Source organism: Herpailurus yagouaroundi, unplaced genomic scaffold, assembly GCF_014898765.1.
Source record: "Herpailurus yagouaroundi ecotype Mexico unplaced genomic scaffold, PumYag 247, whole genome shotgun sequence".
NCBI lineage: Eukaryota > Metazoa > Chordata > Mammalia > Carnivora > Felidae > Herpailurus > Herpailurus yagouaroundi.
Genome location: NW_024412464.1, coordinates 567,167 through 573,166, shown reverse-complemented (window position 1 = coordinate 573,166; position 6,000 = coordinate 567,167).

The following is a 6,000-nucleotide window of genomic DNA, read 5'->3' as shown; positions in this document are numbered from 1 at the left end:
GTCCTCCTGACATCTCTACCAGCCATGCCTCCAGCTGGACTCCCTCCACTGGGGTCTCTGCTCATTTTTTTAGGTTGCACCGAGCTTTGTTCTGTCTCTCCAGTCAGGCCCCCTGGGAGGCCTCACCATCCCTCTAGTTCACTAGAGTCACATGCAAGAAAAGATTCATTGTGCACTGTCTCATGTCTGCAAACTCAGCTTCTGAGCAGCCCGCACTGACCAAAGTTTTAGCAAGAAATGCATGACCCACTTGAATCGGAGAATTCCAGAAGGGTTTATTGAAAAGACTGTTTACAAAGATTTGCACAGAATGGGGAAACTACCGGGGGTCATGCGGTATCCTGAGGCCAGCGAGGACTGATTCTTCTGAGATCCAAAGAGACCAGGGGAGGAAGAGGGGAGAAAGAAGTTACCAGAACCTCTGGAGAGAGGTTGCTGTGGGAGCGGCAGGGGCCCCTGGTCAAGGGACACAGCCATGCCGTGGCCACCCCCACAGGGAAAGAGCTAGTGGGATAAATACACAACTCACTCTCCTCTCTTTAGCTCATCTACAGTCACGGCTTCCTATTGGCCGAACCCAACAGAAGGTGGGTGCGTGAGGAAGCCATTTGGTACAGTTCACAGCGGTCAGCCCTGGGACTGGGACACAGCAGGTAGGGAAAGGTGGAGGGTAGATATGGAGGGGCAAATGGAAGGTCCCCGCACAACCACCGTGACCTTCTCCATCGCTGACACAGCCACTCTCGCTCTGTGCCCTCACGAGTCCAGCCAGGCTCTGTTTCCTGTAAATGGACCTCCCACCCATCTTACAGGTAATTCCTCCTCTTCCCCCTCTCCTCTGCCCCATGACTCAGAAGCTCTCTGTGCTTTTCCCCTACCAAGCGTGCAGGTGGGATGAAATAACTTCAGCCTTTATCACCCCCTTGCCCTGGCCACATGGGGATGGAACCATCTGGCCAGCCTCAGGCCAGTCCTCTCATGCAGGAGGGACCCATGCAGCATGAGGCCTTCCTCTTCTGGAATGAACTACTGTTGTGTGGCCATTAGGCTGAGCCCCAGTCAGCACTTCTGTGGCTCAGGCGTACTTGGGGGTACTGGCCCACGTCCAGCTGAGCCACTGGGGCCTGGCCAGGTGGCAGCCAGCAAAGCGAAGCCTGGCTCTGAGCCACAGGCCTGGCTTAGGAAATCAGGCAGTGAGCAGCCCATGGGAGACAGCCTGCCTACAGGCACCTCAAGGCAGGGGTAGCGTGACCCGGCCCCCATCCCAGCTACAGCCAACTGGACCGAGGTCTCAGGTCCACAGTGTCCTGCAGGGGCCACAGGGCATCAGTCAGGCCTGAGGCCTGACGCATCAGTACAGAGTGCAGGAATCTGAGAGTCAGGAGACCAGGCTCTGCCCAGCTCTGCCCCCAGTACCCCTGGTCTTGGAAAAACTGCCTCCCCCTCTGGGAAGAACCATTTTTCAAAAAATGACAGCTACTGTACAACCCTAATATATAAAACTGGCCAAAAACCAGGGCAGCCTCAGAGCCCCTTCCTCAATCTCCCCATCGCCACTTTCTCCTCCCGCCTCGTCTCTAACTTCAGTCCCTGAGGCATCTCTTCAGAATCCCGGGGTTCCAAGGAAGATGGTCTGGAAACCCTGCCATATGTGCTCCCTAAGTGGTCCCAGGCAGCTCTCACATGCTGTAAATTTTTGCAGTGCATAAAAACAGGCAAAACGTTACCATAGACTCCCATGTACCCATCATCCAGATTCGACAGTTAGCAACTCACCGCCAACCTTGTTTCATCAACATCCCCACCCACTTCCTTTCCTCTCGCATTACTTTAATGCAAATCCCAGACACCATGCCGGTTCATCTGTCAAAATTTAGGTTGTATCTCCAAAAGATAAGAACTCAATACCATTAGCACGCTTTAAAATTTCTAATTAGAATACCTGTTTCCAATAGTTTATTTCTAGGTCTTTTTTTTTCCTGTTTGTTTGAATCAGAGTCTGCGTGAGGTCCTCATATTGTAGCTAGTTAATACAGCTCTTCAGTCTCTCTGTCTTGCTCTGTGAGTTGTAAGTGGCCAGTAAAAGTCAGGGTGGCCAGTTTTCCCAAGTTTCTCTGGGTGTGGTGAAGACATTCCCAGCAAACTGGAAAGGAAATCTGATCGGCCCGAGCCCTTTTTAAGGCCTGAGAGGAGGGGTAAGAAGGAGTGAAAAGGCCAGGCTGAGTCTCAGTGCTGTGGTTTCCCACCAGGAAGGTGTAACTGCCTGTTCTGGGGGGCCCGAGTCCAAGGCTGGGGTGAGATCAAACTCCAAAACAGGAAGTGCTACATCGGTGGGTCCAGAAGGATCCAGAAGAGGACAGATCCCTAAAGAGTGCACTGTCCTGGAGGCAGGAGCCTGGCGTCTAATCCGATGGTAAGATTGACCATTAACTGTAAACGTTTCATTTGGCATCTGCTGAGGCGCAGGACTTTGCCAGAGACTGGGACTACCGAGATGAAAAGGAAGCAGCATCTGCCCCCCAAGAAGCTCACAGCTCTTCAGGGAAACAGATAGGCACATTGCACATTTAGCTTCTAGACTTCAATGTACCCATCAGTAAAACAAAAATAATAGCACCTTACCTATTACACGAGCAGGTTTCTATGAGACCTCTCCTAGTTCTGAATAGGATTTTAAGAATCAGAAAAAAGGGACAAATGATACTTATATTAGAGTGGAGGGGGGAAGGCTAAACACTAACCTGGGAGAAGGATACAGAACATTCACAGAAGACCCCAGAGCCCTTAAGTCCTGTCCTGGCTCTACCAACTACCCAGCTGGGGGGACGTTAAGCAGAACCCCCCCCCCCCCACCATGGTATTACCTCAGTGCCTTCCCTGGAGCCTCAGTGTTTTCAAAATGATGGAGTTCAGGAAATCTGGAGTGGGGAACCCTTGCTTTTCTGTGGTTTTCAGACAGAATAGAATGTCTAGGTTTGGATCATAGTCCCATGGAAAGCCCAGGTTTCTGCTGTCCATGGTACCAAACTTGTCTAGGCCATGGTGCTTCAACCTCCACACTATGGATATGTTGACCAGATAATTCTTTGCTGTGAGGGCTGTCCTGTTCATTGAAGGATGTTTAGTGACATCTCTGACCTCTACACACTAGATGTCAGTATCTCTTCCCCAGTTGTGAAAAACTAAACTGTCTCTAGACTTTGCCAAATGTTCCCTGGGGTGGGGGGCGGGGGAAGCCCCTAGCTGAGAACCACTAGTCTAGGCTAGAGCGATGCTATTTCTCTGTGAAAATATGTGAGTGTGTGCCCTTCCTTTTGACTCTGCACAAATGGCCAGCATCTCTGATCTATTTTCGCTTCCAGAATGTTCCCATGGTGTCAACCCTTCTGACTTCAGTGCGCCTTTAAAAAGTTTTCTTAGAAACAACTTCAGTGGCCCTCTTGGCCACACTTAATAAGTGCAAAAACATGGTAATTGTACCCAGGATAAGCATACTTGCCCTGGATCAATACAGATTCAGACTGGGGGAGGGGGGAAGGAGGAGGAATGGGTAGGTCACCTGAGAACTCTGAGTGACCCACCTTGCCTATGTCACTACCAAGCTTGTCCTGTGGCTTGCCTTTACTCCCCTCTTTTGTCCTCCCACTGAGAAAGTAGAAGGAAAGAATGATTTTAGAGACTCATTTTCTTGGAGCTATGATCTCTTCTGGGTGATATCACAACTGCCTAGGGGTCTAGGCTCAGCTCATGTCTCTGGTACACTGGAAAATATCTGGAGTGGGAGCTGGGGACGTCAGGCTGGAGTCCTGCCTGTGTCAAAGCCAGCCTTGTGACCTCGGGCAAGAGATCAACCTCTGAGATCAGATTTCTCATCTGTAAAGTGAGGCTATTAATACCTTTTTTAGGGGGTTGTTATAAGGATTAAATGAGAAAATGTTTGTGAAAGAGCTATGTGGTACAAGCTGCCATACGAATCCTAATTACTATTGTTATTACCTGTTGTTCTAAATGAGAGAAGGAATAATATCAAGTCCTTTATCCAAGGGGATCCTCAGCCTGTCCCCTCCCCCCCCTCAGTTCTGCTGAACCTCACCCAGCCACTGCATCCCCATTTCTTGTCCCCATCAGATCAGTCTCCTCCCTTGCCATGCACTTGTTCCTATGGCTATGTCTCTAAGGGACCCTCCTGCCTGGAAGGCCTCCTCTCTTCTCCACCTGTCCATACCCGTGTCCTTCAATCCTTCAATACCCAACTCCCAACCCACCTCCTCTAGATCTTTCCTCTAACATAGGGGGTGGGCAAAGCCCCGTTTGTCCTCCTCTCCCAACTGAGCTACCTACAACCCCACAAACCCAAGACAAAGTTATGGGTCGATCTGGGTTGAAGATGATAAGATGATGATGATGATGATGATGATGATGATGATTTGTAAGATTTAATAATAAGAACCACTAATGTTTTTGAAGCACTTCCCATGTGCCAGGCACTGCACTAAACACTTTGCATGTATTAACTCATTTATAGAGTGCTGGCTGGCCATATGGGATTGAACATCTGTCTCTCGTCCAGACCCCAGCACAATATCACTTCCTTAGTAGAACCTTCCCCGTTGGCCCCAGGCAGAATTAATATTTCTGCCTCCATACCCATGGTGCCTGGTCTGTTATTGACCTCATTTCATTAGGTTTTAATTATTTATCAAAGTCTCCCCTTCCATTCTGTGACCGTCTTGAGGACTATCTTTATTAACCTTGGCGTCCAACAGTAATTGTCACATAGTTGCTGCTCATTAAATACTTGTTGAATGAATGCACTGCTGAATGGGGTAATTAATACCATCTTCCCCGATGTGCAGGTGGTTTTATGAGCTGTTCCCTACACGAGGCCATTTTCCTGACCTTACGCTTGAAGAAGCATTCTAGACCAGTGCTACTCCAAGCACGATCCCTCTGCAAACAATTTGTTGCCAGTCCATGACAGGGCAAGTGCAGAAATTGACAGTAAGCTTTTAGGAAATGTTAGGTACCTTGACAGTAGTTTTAAGTCCACTGGATCTAAAAGCTTTAAAAGTCGGGCTTTTATTTTGTATGTCTTTATCTGTTGCTTCCTTTTTCTAATAATGCGTTCTCACTGTTCTTTGCAATTATATCATCCGGCAATAGATTAGACTTTAAAAATCAAGAACTGTTTTTTTCGCCCAAGGAGTCTGGAACCACTGGTCTTGCTCCAGACCATCAAACTCACTGGGATACCCATGGTTGAAGTCAACAGAACCCATAGGTAAGGGGGCATCATCTGTCTCTCCTACTGTTTGGAAGGATGTGGAAGTGTCTCTTATTCCTGTTTAAATTCTTCATTTTTCTCCTTTCTTCCAAATCTGGCAGGTTAAATGAATGAAAGGTGACTCTGGTCTGGGCCTAGACAGGAAGAGGGGAGGGTAAGGGGGAGTCAGAAGAGAGTCTGAGAAGGGAATGGTCACCAGGAGCAGGGGGCTGCCCTGAGGGGGGTGGGGAGGCTGCTAAGGAGACCACTCAGCTGTCAGGCTGGCTGGCTGGAGCAGCTGGGGCTGAGATGGGGGAGGAGCATGGAAGGCCTCGGGACTGGAGGCTTCACCAAGCCCAGAGGATGAGAGCCAGGCTCTTGAAGGTGGAAGGAAGCAGTTTCAGGACAAATGAAAGGGGATATCGAATCCTTCTACAGAAGGGATGTTAAACAGGAGGCTCTTGTACCTCCCCCGAACTAAGCGGTAAAGGCCAAAACTCTAAGTAGGAAGGTAATGGAGTGATATAGAAGCTCTCCTCTTCCCACCCCAGAGTGGGAGTGGGGTGTGGATGTTAAGTCGGTGAAATCAAGACAGTCCACTTGGTGGAGGGGGGAATTGTACCATCTATAGATGCTCCTTTATTTATTTTTTTAATTTATTTATGAGAGAGAGAGACAGCATGAGTGGAGGAGGGTCAGAGAGAGAGGGAGACACAGAACCCGAAGGGGGTTCCAGG